Source organism: Rhineura floridana, chromosome 5 (assembly GCF_030035675.1).
Source record: "Rhineura floridana isolate rRhiFlo1 chromosome 5, rRhiFlo1.hap2, whole genome shotgun sequence".
Lineage (NCBI taxonomy): Eukaryota > Metazoa > Chordata > Lepidosauria > Squamata > Rhineuridae > Rhineura > Rhineura floridana.
Genome location: NC_084484.1, coordinates 72366943 through 72381764, shown reverse-complemented (window position 1 = coordinate 72381764; position 14822 = coordinate 72366943). Strand labels below are relative to the sequence as shown.

General features: G+C 40.3%; 1 protein-coding gene across 1 annotated transcript in view; it reads left to right on the top strand.

The window, feature by feature from the left end:
• Positions 1-1143: 1143 nt before the first annotated feature.
• The window catches only part of MID1 (midline 1), a 363233-nt gene continuing 349554 nt past the window's right edge, over positions 1144-14822 (top strand). Inside the window, exons 1-2 of the mRNA XM_061627092.1 lie at positions 1144-1288; positions 1963-2253. The gene's annotated coding sequence lies outside the window, so the exon portion shown is untranslated. The remainder of the gene's footprint in view (positions 1289-1962; positions 2254-14822) is intronic.

Genomic DNA, 14822 nt, shown 5'->3' with positions numbered 1-14822 from the left:
CAGATTTATCCTTGTAGAATATAATGATAATCATATTGATATTGATATTGACAATGTTGGAGAAGAAAATGTTTAAAGTGTTTGCTGAGCCAATGCTTCAGTTTTTGTTTGGCACACTTGGTGGTGGCAACAACACACACACACAGAGCCCACCCAGAAGTCCACAGCTGGTGGGAAACAAACAATACACATTCAGGCAAGCAAGCAATTCTCCTTGGCTCACAGTCCCTGCTCTCTTGGCACCACAGATGTGTCGGCAAAGCAGCGGCAACCTTTTCTAAGCTTCTGGAATGGCAGCCAGGATCAGCAGGCAGGCGGGCAGTGCATAAGGAGCTAGCAGAGCATAGGTGAAACTGACCAGCATGCTCTTTTCTTTGCTAATGTGAACTTGACCAGGCTATCTGGTTTCCTTTTAGAAAGGAAAACATTGTTAGAAAAAAAGATATAAGTATTGTTATTTTTCAGGAGGAAAAAACTGAACAGTAGAAGGAGAAGATAGAGGAAAACAAGTGAATATGGGATGGAACTGTCTTCTAGTTCAACAGAATGTGATCGAACTGGAAACAACAAGTGGATCTCAACCCTAATGTGCAGTAGCTCACCTACAGAGATTGGGCAAGTTTTCTACCTGCATGGTGGACTTCATTTTCTGTTTGCTTCTTAGCCACTTGCAAAAGTTTAACCAATTTTTGCAGTGAGATGCTGTACACTAGCAACTATCAGTGTAATGCAATTTAGAGAGCACCACACATTACCATGTTTAAAGCTTAGTTTAAAAAGGGGAAGAAAACAAAATAGTGGATGAAATAGTGGTGTGGGGCAAAGTGGTCTGAGGAGTGGGGCTGGCCTTAAACAGTACAAAGATTTTAAATTGCACAAGGACCAGTTATAAATGTTTATAACTTTGGAATAAGGGCATATTTTTTCCAGCCCCTGCTTTGGTCATAAAATGCTGTCCTCCCCAGCCAAACTGATTCTGGAGAGATAAGTGGCAATTATCCCTACCAGCTGAAAACCCTTTATTGAAAGGGCACATTTGTTTAATGTCTGTGGGTGACCAACATGAGCTGTACTCAGAGTAGACCTATTAAAATCAATCAACTTACTTGTATGACTTACAGAGCAATCCAACTGCTGGGAAGACGATGGAGAAGCAACCCGCAGAAAACTCCACAGGATCCTCCTCTCGCTCGGGAGCCACTGGCCTGGCTGAACGCTGGCTCCATCGGGAACCACATGCATGAGCCGGCCAGGAAGAGCCGGCTCTGGCAAACAGGCCTCCTGGGGAGTAAGTGCTCTCTGTAGGCCTCAATGGGACTTTTAAGCTTTTTTTTACACTGTGCTGTCCTTTTGGTCAGTGCAGTTTGTAGGGGAATCAGAACCCGGGGAGGGCTCTGAACATAAGGAGAATCTCGTGTAAGTCCCCCTTGTGGCTTTGCCCCCACCATGCCTCCAGAGTGCCTCATTTTTGGAGTTTCCCCCAACCCTCCATCCACTGGGCTGGCCATCCTCAGCAGTCCTCCAGCGTTGCCGGCAGGCTCCTGGCAGAGCCACATCTCCACTGCAGTGGAGGGCTGCTGCCGGGAGCCTCCTGGCACAGCCAGCACTCTGCAACATCCAACTCACGCCAGCCTGGCAGAAACGTGAGTTGAATTGCACCCTTAGACTTCAATCCAATACACACTTACCTGGGAGTAAGTCCCATTGAACCCAATGTCTTACTTCTAACTAGACTGGATTGGACTGTAGCCTTAGTTGGGTATCACCCTCCATGTTTAATATCATGCAGTAATATGCATATTAAAATTTACAACCATGGATCATCTAAGGCATACATTCAAAGTTTTACCTATTTTGCAGTGGCTTCCAAGCAAATTGCATTTCATTAAATCATTTGGCATTTCTTGAGTTAACTGAAAATAGTTTTAAGTTACTTATTCTTCTCTGTCTTCTCCCTTCCAGGAACACAATTTACAGTTATGGATATAAAGAAACCTGTTAGACTTAAATGAGCCTGGCTGGTGTTTAAGCTGCCTAGAGGGACAAGCAAGCAAGCAGCCCACACCCTACCGAGTGGGAGTGATTGGTAGGCTGGACAGAGCACTGCTTCCTGAATCAAACTGACTACAAAACTGTTCAGCTGGTCCTAAGAGAAACAACACACACCAGGCACAGACAAAAAGCCCCCTATCAACTTTTTACACCAGAATTTCAGGAAAATAGAATCAACTGGCAGAACAAATAATGGAGGAGGTAAGATATTTGAGCTTTGTTTAATATCTTTCTTTTCAAAGAGGAGGAGGGCAATATCAGATTGCCTAGTTCTTTTCTTACAGCTGTGTTTTTTTACTCCAAAAATGACTTATGTGTGTTATAAATATCTCCAGACAATGTATGGTGGTTGTACACAGCACCGGCTGTGTGGGCAATCACTTGTTCTAGCTCATCTGACACTCCATGTGCTTCTACTTATGTTGCACTCTTTTTTTCTGAAGAGACAACAAACTTTCTATCTCAGATATGGCAACTGAAAGGGGGAGGAATGGAGGATAGGATGTGAACTCTCCAGTCCAGAACAATGCTTTGCACATTGACTGCATCTTTTGGCTTGGAATTTCAAGAGAGTTTTCCTTAAATCTGACGGAAAGAAAAATTCCAGTCCTGGAGAATAAATCTTGGTATCCTCTCTCTGCTGCACAGCATTGCCTAGAGTTACATGCAGAAAAAGCTACTTGCAATTATTCCTAAATATTTTTGGGAGATGTGGTCTGATATGTTGAGATTTGTGAATGATGGGATATTTAAGCTGCTTTCTTTTGAGAAATCCTCTTTTTAGAGCTCCAAGCAGCATACAAAAACTTTTCCAAACAGGTGCAGGTAGCAGTATGACACAGGTTTTTCCCTCTCCCTAAGATTTAATTAAAAGTCCTAAAGAACTTTATTATTACCTATACTGAATGCTTTGATTCCATGAACTAGTTGAAAAGGGAAATATGATGCACAATATATATTCCTGAAAAAGTTAGATTTGTTAAGAAAACAGTTGCATTACTGTTGTCGCTATGTTCCCTTTCATACTTCCAAGGATTTTTGTATATGTAATAACTGTACCAGAAGTTAGAAAGCAACATGATATTTGTGGATTCAGAATAATGTGCTAGTACAGTTAAAATATATTCATTAATCTGATTCCCATTCTCATATTATATATATATGAGATGTTCATGTAATAGACATTTGCACTAATTTTCTGTTCATTGTAGTATAGCAGATTAATACCGGGATTACATGCAAAACTGATGGATTGCTAACCACAAATATAATGCTACATTCTGTAATGTGTTTCTGATTCAGCCATGTTATGTTTGTAAAATGGTATTCATTACAATAGAATTTGTCTACATTAAAGAACATAGACCCTGAGAAATAGAAGTCTCCTAAATGTAAATGCACCTCATGTCTTTTTCTTTTTCTGTTGGTTTTTAACTTAATTTGTATTGTGCTCTAAAATGATTAATGTAAAATGTTTTATTTATTTAACACATATTTTTACTGCACTTCATCAGTGATTCCAGGGCAGTTCACAACAGTGAAAGTACATTTCCAATAATATCAACAAAATGCAACAAGGCAATCAAAATCCATAGTAAACCCACCAATTTCTATTATAGGCTGAATAGAAATGTTGATAGAACATGTGTTTTTAATCTAACTTAAAAGCAATATGCACATATCCAACTAGGATCATTGTATGTGTAAAATTTCTCCTGAGTAACTAGGACCTTCAATATCTTGAGAATTTCACCTTTGCAGAAACAGCAAATTTCCAGTAAAGAGAAAAGGAAAAAAAGGTTGAAAATATGTCTAAGTAGGAAAAGATACCTTTGAGAACATAACCTTGCAACATGCCACAATCACTTTTGATTGTATCCAATGACAGCTTTAACTCAGTGGAAAGAACTTCCATTTGTGCAAGTTGATACCCCCAAAGCTTCTTCTGAGGGTTGAGGAGCCTTCTGGAACATAGAACAGAAGGCTTCAGTAGCTAGGGTGGATTGGTAAAAACTGGGTGACTGGATGACAAAGTCAATGTTACATATACCCCTTTCTCTCAATATAGCATGGATAGAAAACATGTGACACTAGATGTTGTTGGACTATGACTCCAAATGTCTCTGTCCAACGCCATATCTTGTCCCTTCAATATAACCTCTGTTGGCACAGGTGACCATAAAAAGATGTATCAGCACTGAGGCAGCCTCTTCTGCCAGTGTCTATTAAACAGTAATCTAACCTATCAAGCAGTAGGAAAGACTTGCTTGGCTAAAAAAAAGTGGATATCTGGAGTCAGGCCTTCAGAACAAGGAGGGTTGAAGGCATTGGTATGACATGGTAAGAAAGAGGAATGTTGGTTGTATAAGAATGAACTCTGACTTTTCACATTTTAAAAGCCATATTTAAAATATTTTGGTTATGTGTAATTGCAGCTGGGGATTCTTAAGTGGAACAATTGCAATGGTATGTGGCTGTGGTTCTGGACTGGTGAACAAACCAAAAATGAGTCTTATAATCCAGACAATGCAAGGATTTAACTTATTTTTATTGAACAGAGTTTGTATACTGCTTAATTGTGAAAACATCTAAGTGGGTGTTGAGTGGAGGTTTTGAAAATCCTGAATTAGGTATTCAGCCTGTTCTGGATGGTGTTGCACACCTCCTGAAGAAACAAGGATGCAACTTGGGGGTTCTCATTTACTGAGACCTGGATTCTCAGGTAACTAACTTCATCTTGTTTTCTAACTGCACCCTTTCCTGGAACATCAGACCTAGCCTTAGTCTGACTCCTGTGATTGACACTTCTAGTTTAGAATACTATAATGTTTTTTTATGTGGGGCTACTTGTGAAGATTGTCTAAGGTTCAACTGATCTACCATACAGCTGTGGTGGTTCTGATGGGAGCTGTCTGTTCAGGCCGTATAAAGCCAATCCTCTTTCAGTTTCACTGTACCAGTTTTCTTCTAGGTTCATGTCAGAATGCTTACTCTCAAACATTTAAAATCTGAAACAATTTGGGATCAGAAGAGATATTCATCCCTCCATAAGCACTTGTGTGGGACTTCTGTTATACCATAGGGATCCTTGTTTGGAAATCTGCTGTTTGAAAAAGATCTGCTGCCTGATTTTAGGCAAGCAGAGAAGATAATTTTATTTAGGCAGCCTTTTTCAGGACCTTGGTTTATTATATATTTGCTGCTGTTTGTTTTAACTGATTTTGTCAAAACTGGTTACTTTATTTTTATAGTTTATTTTTGTATGCATTTTATGATGTCTCATATCATTTTTAATGTATTTCTTGTATATGTTTGTTAAAAAGTTGAATATAAATGAAATTATAGCAGTAATAATACTTTTCCATTTGTATGCAAAGCCAGATCTAGATGCACCTTTGGGGTAGAGGTTGTTCTGGCACAATGTGTCACAAATTTTTAGCCACTAGGTGTCTTAACTGTACTAGAAATTAAGATGATTGAAAAACAGTAATTATCTGAGTAGCTGTTTTATTGGCAATTCAGAGCTATAGTAGTACTGTCCAATTTCTGCAACCATATAGATAAAAACTCTGAAGTCTTTTGAGAGTTGTTGGTAGTGGCAAGATCTGATACACTTTCTCTTTTCTCATTTTTGCTACATTGTGTTAAAGATGATTTTTTCCACCTCTGGAGTTTGTGCATCTCTCTGCATGGAATGTATAAATTCCCCTTTTGCACATAACATTGCACTGGTGAAAAGATCAGTTATGAGTTACTCATCACTTCCTCTTTGGCAAGTTCCTGTCATGCGCAATAAGTACCCTTTAACTCTTGGCTGTAATCCTCTGGGTTTAAGACTCTAGACTCTAAGTCTAGAGTTATAAGAAACACCTATACCTGACCAGGCTTTTGAGAATTCATGGCTGGCAATCCTATAACATCTTCACAGTTAATTTTTAGTGAACAAATTCAAGTAGTTTGTGTGTGAAAATAAGACATGCAGCCTCCTTGTCACAATGATAGATGGAGATGATATTGTGATTTTAATGTGAAATGGTGTGGACGCATATTGTTGGTCATCTTTTATATAGTGTTTCAGGAAGAACTGATACTGTCATGTACCTTAATATCATCATTTTCCCGACCATTTTGCCTAAAGCAATAGTTTTTTTAAAAATAATACAACCGCCTGCTCTGTGTCAAAAGGAATTAAGGTCATAAGATTTTTTCATTATTGTTATTCATTTTGAGAAAGACAACTAACTATAATACAGAGTGTTATGGGAATTCATTTTCTTAAATCACGCTAACCTTATAGCTTTCCTTGATAAGTCTTAGTAATACTTTTTAAAGACCACCTAAGCAATAAAATATTAAAGTTAATTTGGTATTTTTGAATAGCTGTGATAGAAAGGCAATCTTCTACTTGTAATATAATCTGTGTAGGAAAATTATAATCTAATTTTGTAAATTGATTTCGATCATGAGACATTCAGTTCTATGATTTCAGGCTTCATCTAAAAGAAGGAAGGAAGGAAGTTTTCAACACTATCACTGGGTTTCTTTTTATCTCTCTGCCTTGGAAAAGAATATGAAGGGTTCTGGTGCCAAGTCCCAACAGACCTCCTGCACTTGTGGCCCTGTCTTTATAGTTGTCTAAACATGAGGCAGGGCCTAAGGGAAAGAAAATCTCTTTGATATGACAGACTGAGCTTTAACATATGACTAGTTGAGATTTTTGTTTATGTGCCACGCTGGAAAACCTCTAGACTTTCTAGGCATTGCTCACTATGCAGTGCCGCAGTTAGTTAATTTTAGACTCTGGACTGAATATTATTACAGGGAGCCCCTTTTCATATGGAAATATCTATTACTTGACTCATTTTAAAAGGTGGTAAGCCTGTCCAGCTGCGCATTCTGCTAAAGGGGGATCTGGGCTTCTGGCTTCATCTGTTCTCAACATCACTAGTGCTGACTTTGACATTTTTATGCATTTGCCAATTTATTATAATCGAAGGAGGCATGCATTTGTTCTTGTTCATATATGCATCCCACCCTTCCTACACTGAGCTAAAGGTGGTGTACATGGATGAGGGTGACCTGATTTTATTTCTGCCAACAACCTTGTGAGGTAGGTTAATCCGAGAACAAGTCACTGGCAACCTAAGGTTACTCAGCAAGCTTCATGGATTACAAAATGTATGACTCACAAAACTCATGAAGAAAGATCTCGAGGAGAACTAGCATTTATTTATTTATTTATTTATTAAATTTATTAGTCGCCCATCTGGCTGACTGTCCAGTCACTCTGGGCGACATACAAAATAAAAACATGCAAATACATTAAAACATTAAAAATCTCAACAATAATAATAAAACCTAACCCACCCCAAAAGCCTGTCTGAAGAGCCAGGTCTTCAAGGCCTGATGGAAGCTCATCATAGAGGGGGCATGGCGGAGAGCATTTGGGAGGGAATTTCACAAAGTGGGGGCCACAATTGAAAAAGCCCTCTCACTAGTTCTCACCAGTCTAGCTGTTTTAACTGGTGGGATAGAGAGAAGGCCTTCTGAGGCTGATCTTGTTGAGTGGCATCCCTGATGATGTTGGAGGCGCTCCTTCAGATAGACTGGGCTGAAACCGTATAGGGTTTTAAAGGTCAGAACCAACACCTTGAATTGGGCCCAGAAAACAACCAGTAATTGCTTTTCACCTTACTCATATGTTGTACACCATTCAGCTAACATTAACTATAGATTTTAGAAGAACAAACTCTCCTTTTGCAACTGACAGAACTTAAAAGGGCTTACTTTTGGCTAGAAAATGCTCACAAAACTTATCCGTACTTGGTGCAGGATACAGGACAAGAAAACACCGGGCAAAAGGCTATACAACAGAGTTGTATTAAATCTAGAGTTGTATTAAAACCATTCAGTAAAACTGGGTATGTGTAAGCACACACATTGCTGTCCTATTTAGTAGCATTTTTCAAACATTATGGCATGATTTACAATGTGGTTGCAAGGTAGTCAGGAAAGACATGAGTACTGATCATTTTCTCCCACTTCATGCTTTTTTTTAAAGGTGGCAGGTAGCAGCCTTAAAATTACTTCCTCGTTTTATAATGTCATGGTTCGATTTTCTGAAATTTAATCTCTTAAATAATTTTAGCAGGATATCATTTATGCATCGGATGATTATAAATTCTTCACTTGATATTGAAGAATGTCCCATAGTTTGAAATGTTCTGTTACTTGCAAAGTTATGCGGTTTCACTTAAAACTCTGCTGGCCAACTCGGTATATGTTTTGCTTTTGAAATGCTGCCATATTACCTCCACTAGCACATTCGTTGGATTGCAAACATCTGTTTGCTCTTTTTTTTGCCTCTGCTTTTTTAGATCTGTTTCTACATGACCTAAATCAGTGGCATTTGACTGGCATGTGTGATTTGTTTGTGAATTAAAATCTTAAGAAATCGAGTGAAATAGCTACCCCAGAGCAATGACACAAATAGACAGGTAACAGAGGAAAGAAGCTGATTGTGTGTGATGTCTTTTGTAAGCTAAGATAGTCATGTGATTATCCAGTTAGAAATAATTTTTGGCTTCAGAAAACCCATACCTAACCAGAAAAAGGATAAACAAAATCAAAGAAATGGAACTATTTATTTATTTATTAAAAAACAAGCTTGGATGCAAAAACATTTTTGTTCATGGAATATCTTCTCACCATCAGAAACTGCACTGCAGAGTCATTGCCAACCCTGCAGGGTGGTTGGAACTAAACACAACTGGGCTGGAAATGATGTAGAATTACCAGTGATTACAGACGAGCTCTGCAATGGGAAGGAGGTAGCTCTGGAGAAGGTAGAGAGGGTTACCTTGCTGCAAATGTGAGCCAAGAGACAGAAGAAAGGATATCCTCTTCCACTGAATAGACACCTGTTTAGGTACAGCACCCAACCTTCAGTCCCACATCTCTGTAGTGAGCAGCAGATTCTGGAGCTGTAAGGCATTTCAGCTGTTCAGCAGATATTGCCACATAAGGACTGCGTTTTCTGAGATACTGTATGTGCTCCTCTCCCCTCGCCCAATATAATTTAATTATGTTTTGTACTGACTTTTTAAACAATAGAAAATAGACACTGTATTTGAAAAGAAACAAACTGCATTCTGAATGCATGCAGCATATTTTTATACATTGCTGTTCTTGCTCTTCCAATAATTAAAAAAGGATGATAAAAACATTTGTGTGCCTTTTCTGTTATGCATCTGACCAATATTGGCATAATGGAGGTCAGTTTTACATTACACAAAATTCTAATTATATATGTTGCCATTATATTATGCCTGAAGCTCTTTCCCCCCCCCCCAGTATTTTGCATCTTGGCTGCTTGATCTTATTGTTATATGCCTTCAAGTCAATTGCGACTTATGACGACCCTATGAATCAGCGACCCCCAATAGCATCTGTTGTGAACCACCCTGTTCAGATCTTGTAAGTTCAGGTCTGTGGCTTCCTTTATGGAATCAACCCATCTCTTGTTTGGCCTTCCTTCTATTTTTCCCAGCATTATTGTCTTTTCTAATGAATCCTGTCTTCTCATAATGAGACAGTATGATAACCTCAGTTTCATCATTTTAGCTTCTAGTGATAGTTCTGGCTTAATTTGTTCTAACACCCAGTTATTTGTCTTTTTTGCAGTCCATGGTATGCACAAAGCTCTCCTCCAACACCACATTTCAAATGAGTTGATTTTTCTGTTATCTGCTTTATTCACTGTCCAGCTTTCACATCAACACACAGAGATTGGGAATACCATGATCTGAATGATCCTGACTTTAGTGTTCAGTGATACATCATTGAATTTGAGGACCTTTTCTAGTTCTCTCATCTTAATATGAGATTAATTACCTCGTCTGTCTGTCTGTCTGTCTCTGTCTGTCTATCTATCCATCTATCCATCCATCCATCTCTCTATTCATCTCTCTCTCTATCTAATCTATCTATTTGCATAGGATAAAAGAAGGTGAGATCTGTAAATGGGTGACTGTATTAATTAAAATGTAAAACAATAATTGTATACTGTGGGACATAACTGTCATGAATGCTAATAGGAATCATCATGTGTCCTGGATTTCCAATAAATAGGAATATCTCTGCTGATAATTTTCTTGAGATTAGCTACAGTGATTTACCATCTGGTCATTATTTTCAGAACTTCTCTCTTAAATTTGACCATAAGAAAACATTGTTTTTATGTTTCAAGATATATTGTACAAATAGAATAAGTTTCTCAATATTTTAAGCATATAATTTTGCTCATTCTGCTTTGCATTCATATTTTAAAACTAGTTTCTGTATCTTGGAGAGTAAAGACTTGGAGAGTAAAGGTGGCCCCTGGCTGCCTGAAAGAGGCGGTAGTGAGACCACTCCTGAAGAGATCCTCCCCAGACCCAGAAAATCTTAATAACCATAGGCCAGTAGCAAATGTTCCATTCCTGGGCAAGGTCCTTGAATGAGTGGTGCCAGGCCAGCTTCAGACATGCTTGGATGAGACCGATTATCTGGATCCATTTCAGTCGGGTTTCAGGCCTGGTTTTGGCACGCAAACAGCCTTGGTCACCCTGTATGATGACCTTTGTTGGGAGAGAGACAGGGGGAGTGTGCCTCTGTTGATTCTCCTTGATCTCTCAGTGGCTTTTGATACCATCGACCATGGTATCCTTCTGGGAAGACTGGCTGAGTTGGGAGTGGGAGAAACTGCATGGCAGTGGTTCCGCTCCTAGTTGGTGGGTCAGCTCCAGAAGGTGGTGCTTGGGGAACATTGCTCGGCACCCTAAATTCTCCAGTATGGGGTTCCACAGGGGTCAGTTCTGTCCCCCATGCTATTCAACATCTACATGAAACCATTGGGTGCAGTCATCAGGAGCTTTGGAGTGCGTTGCCATCAGTATGCTGATGACACGCAGCTCTATTTCTCCTTTTCATCTTCTTCAAGTGAGGCTGTCAATGTGCTGAACCAGTGCCTGGCTGCGACAGTGGACTGGATGAGGGCTAATAAACTGAGGCTCAATCCAGACAAGACTGAGATGCTGCTAGTGGGTGGTTCTTCTGACCAGATGGTGGATGTCCAACCTGTCCTGGATGGGGTTGCACTCCCCCTGAAGGAGCAGGTTCGTAGCTTGGGGGTTCTCCAACCATCTCTGTCACTTGAGGCTCAGGTAGCCTCAGTGGCATGGAGTACCTTCTACCAACTTTGGTTGGTGGCCCAGCTATGCCCCTATCTGGACAGGGATAACCTGGCTTCAGTTGTCCATGCTCTGGTAACCTCCAAGTTAGATTACTGCAATGTGCTCTATGTGGGGCTGCCATTGAAGACGGTGTGGAAGCTGCAGCTTGTGCAAAATGCAGCGGCCAGATTGGTAACAGGGACCAGAAGGTTCGAACATATAAAAATGATTCTGGCCCACTTGCATTGGCTGCCTGTATGTTTCTGAGCTCGATTCAAAGTGCTGGTTTTAACCTATAAAGCCTTACACGGCTTAGGACCACAATACCTGATGGAACACCTCTCCCAACATGAACCCACCAGTACATTATGCTCAACATCCAAGGCCCTCCTCCGGGTGCCTACTGCGAGGGAAGCTGGGAGGGTGGCAACAAGGGAGAGGGCCTTCTCAGTGGTGGCCCCCAAATTATGGAATGATCTTCATGATGAGGTACGCCTGGTGCCAACACTGTTATCTTTTCAGTGCCAGGTCAAGACTTTTCTCTTCTCCCAGGCATTTTAGCATGTGTTTTTTATTTATTTTTAAATTGTGTTTTTAAATTGTTTTTATGTGTTTTAAAATTTGTATATTTGTTTTTAATCTTTTTAATTGCTGTAAAGACTGCCCAGAGAGCTTCGGCTATGGCGGAGTATATAAATGTAATTAATTAGTAAATAAAATAAATAAGACTTATCTTTACCCCAAAACAATTTTTCAGACTCTTATCAATTCCTTTAGTTAGAAGTTTGCTTTTTCAATTAAAAGTCATAGGCTTAGATCTTAAAATCAGTTTCCTTCCATTAGTGTCTGGCCCTCTTCTACCCCTCTGAAGTATCCTCATCCCCCTCCAAAAAAAATGTTCTGGGGATATGGAGCCCCTCCTGAACAACGAGGGATGTAACATCATGGGTGGTTGGCTAAGGGAAGAAACTTCCCAAAATTTGATCTGTCTGATTTTGGACAATTCTCCCCTCCCACAGTGGCTCCCCAGGTCTCACCTACATTATTCTGGAGGATCCCCAGTCCTCCAGAGAGGCTTTTGGGAGGGATACAGCAGTCACTGCAGTGAGGAACAGGGAACCTTCCTTTCGTGAGCTGCCTTAAGTTTTCTTAGGGTCCAAGCCATTTGCTCTCATTTGCAAATATTCAAACCAAAGTAGTGTTTAGTTATCTGCCTGCATGTTTATTTCTTCAAAAATTAGAAAAGCATGCTCTACTGTAACATCTATATATTGGCAATCATTAGTTTTTTTCATTTTAATTTCAAGTCTCCCAATTTCCCTTGAGGACTAGGCGCCCACTATCTGTACTTTTCAGAAACAATTGAAGACATTTTTGTTAAGTTTTTCCAGCTGATTAAGAAGGTCTCTACCTTAAGTGTTAATTTTGTGCTGCTTTTAATTTAGTTGTTTGTATTGTTTTTAAAACTATTTTAGCTATTTAATGGTACATTTGTAAATCGCTTTGAGATGCATGTAAAAGGCAATTCATAAGTTAATTAATATTCTATAATAAAAAACCCTCAGGTTTAAGAATTTTCCTATAGCTGCATATATTCCTATCAAACTCTAAAAAGCAGGGAAATTGGCCAGCTATAGTGAATGTGGCAGGAGAGTGGGAGGCTTAACCTCTTCTCTGAGATATTGTTCTGGCCTACAAATTTGTAAAAATACAAACACAATTTGGGTTGGTCTTTCACAGTCCAATATACTTCCTGTGTAGTTTGGAAGAATTTGATGCCTCTGAGTAAATGGTTAGTGCTGGCAACATCTGCAATCAGCCCAACACAGTACAACAGAAGGAAGGAAAATACTCCAGAAAAGAACATTCAATCTAGGAGCTTGCTGTGAACACAAAGAAGTAAATGTGAATTACTTCAGTTGGTAAGGTGGCTTGATGAGGGTTACTTTATGTACCAATTGTACCAATTGTAATATTTTCCCTTTTGATGGAGCACTTTTAGTTTCAATATTTGAAATTTCCAGTTCTCTTTCCAAGCTAGTACTCGCTGTCCTGGAATGCTGCTTCTAACAGCCAGTGTCAGCTAGGGGGACTATACTAATTTATTTATTTATTTATTTTATTAAATTTCTATACCACCCCATAGCCGAAGCTCTCTGGGCGGTGTACAAACTAAAACTTCCAACTACAATTAAAACACATATTTAAACAATTTTAAAACTACATCCAAATATCAAAATTGTAAACATTTTAAGACAAACAAGACACATATTAAAATACTAAATACTAAAATGCTAAAATGCCTGGGAGAAGAGGAAAGTTTTAACCTGGCGCCGAAAGGATAGTAATGTTGGCACCAGGCGTGCCTCGTCAGGAAGATCATTCCACAATTCGGCGGCCACCACTGAGAAGGCCCTCTTTCTTGTTGTCATCCTCTGAGCCTCCCTCTGAGGAGGCACCCGGAGGAGGGCCTTCGATGTTGAGCGCAGTGTACGGGTAGGTTCATATCAGGAGAGGTGTTCCATCAGGTAGTGTGGTCCCAAGCCGTGTAAGGCTCTGTAGGTTAAAACCAGCACTTTGAATTGAGCCTGGAAACATATAGGCAGCCAATGCAAGCAGGCCAGAATCGGTGTTATATGTTCGGACCGCCATATCCGTGTTAATAGTCTGGCCGCTGCATTTTGCACGAGCTGCAATTTCTGAACCATCTTCAAAGGCAGCCCCACGTAGAGCACATTGCAGTAATCTAATTTGGAGGTTACCAGAGCATGGACAACTGCAGCGAGATTTTCCCTGTCCAGGTAGGGGCGCAGCTGGGCCACCAACCGAAGTTGGTAGAAAGCATTCCGGGCCACCGAGGCTACCTGAGCCTCAAGTGACAGGGATGAATCAAGAACAACTCCCAGGCTGCGAACCTGCTCCTTCAGGGGGAGTGCGACCCCATCCAGAACAGGTTGAACATCCACCATCCGGTCAGAAGAACCTCCTACTAGCAGTGTCTCAGTCTTGTCTGGATTAAGCCTCAGTTTATTAGCTCTCATCCAGTCCATTGTCGCAGCCAGGCAATGGTTCAGCACATTGACAGCCTCACCTGAAGAAGATGAAATGGAGAAATAGAGCTGCGTGTCATCAGCATACTGATGGCAATGCACTCCAAAGCTCCTGATGACCGTACCCAACGGCTTCATGTAGATGTTAAAAAGCATGGGGGACAGAACTGACCCCTGCGGCACTCCATACTGAAAAACCCAGGGTGTCGAACAATGTTCCCCAAGCACTACCTTCTGGAGGCGACCCGCCAAGTAGGAGCAGAACCACCGCCAAGCAGTGCCTCCTACTCCCAGATCAGCAAGTCTCCCCAGAAGGATACCATGGTCGATGGTATCAAAAGCCACTGAGAGATCAAGGAGAATCAGCAGAGTCACACTCCCCCTGTCTTATATACCCTGTCTCAGTATAATAGTTGTTATACTGCCGGGGGTGGGATAGTGCTGTTTGTGTGACTACCAAGTGTGTGAAATGTGAGATGCTTCTTGTGTGAGCAAGTGTGCTTTAGTG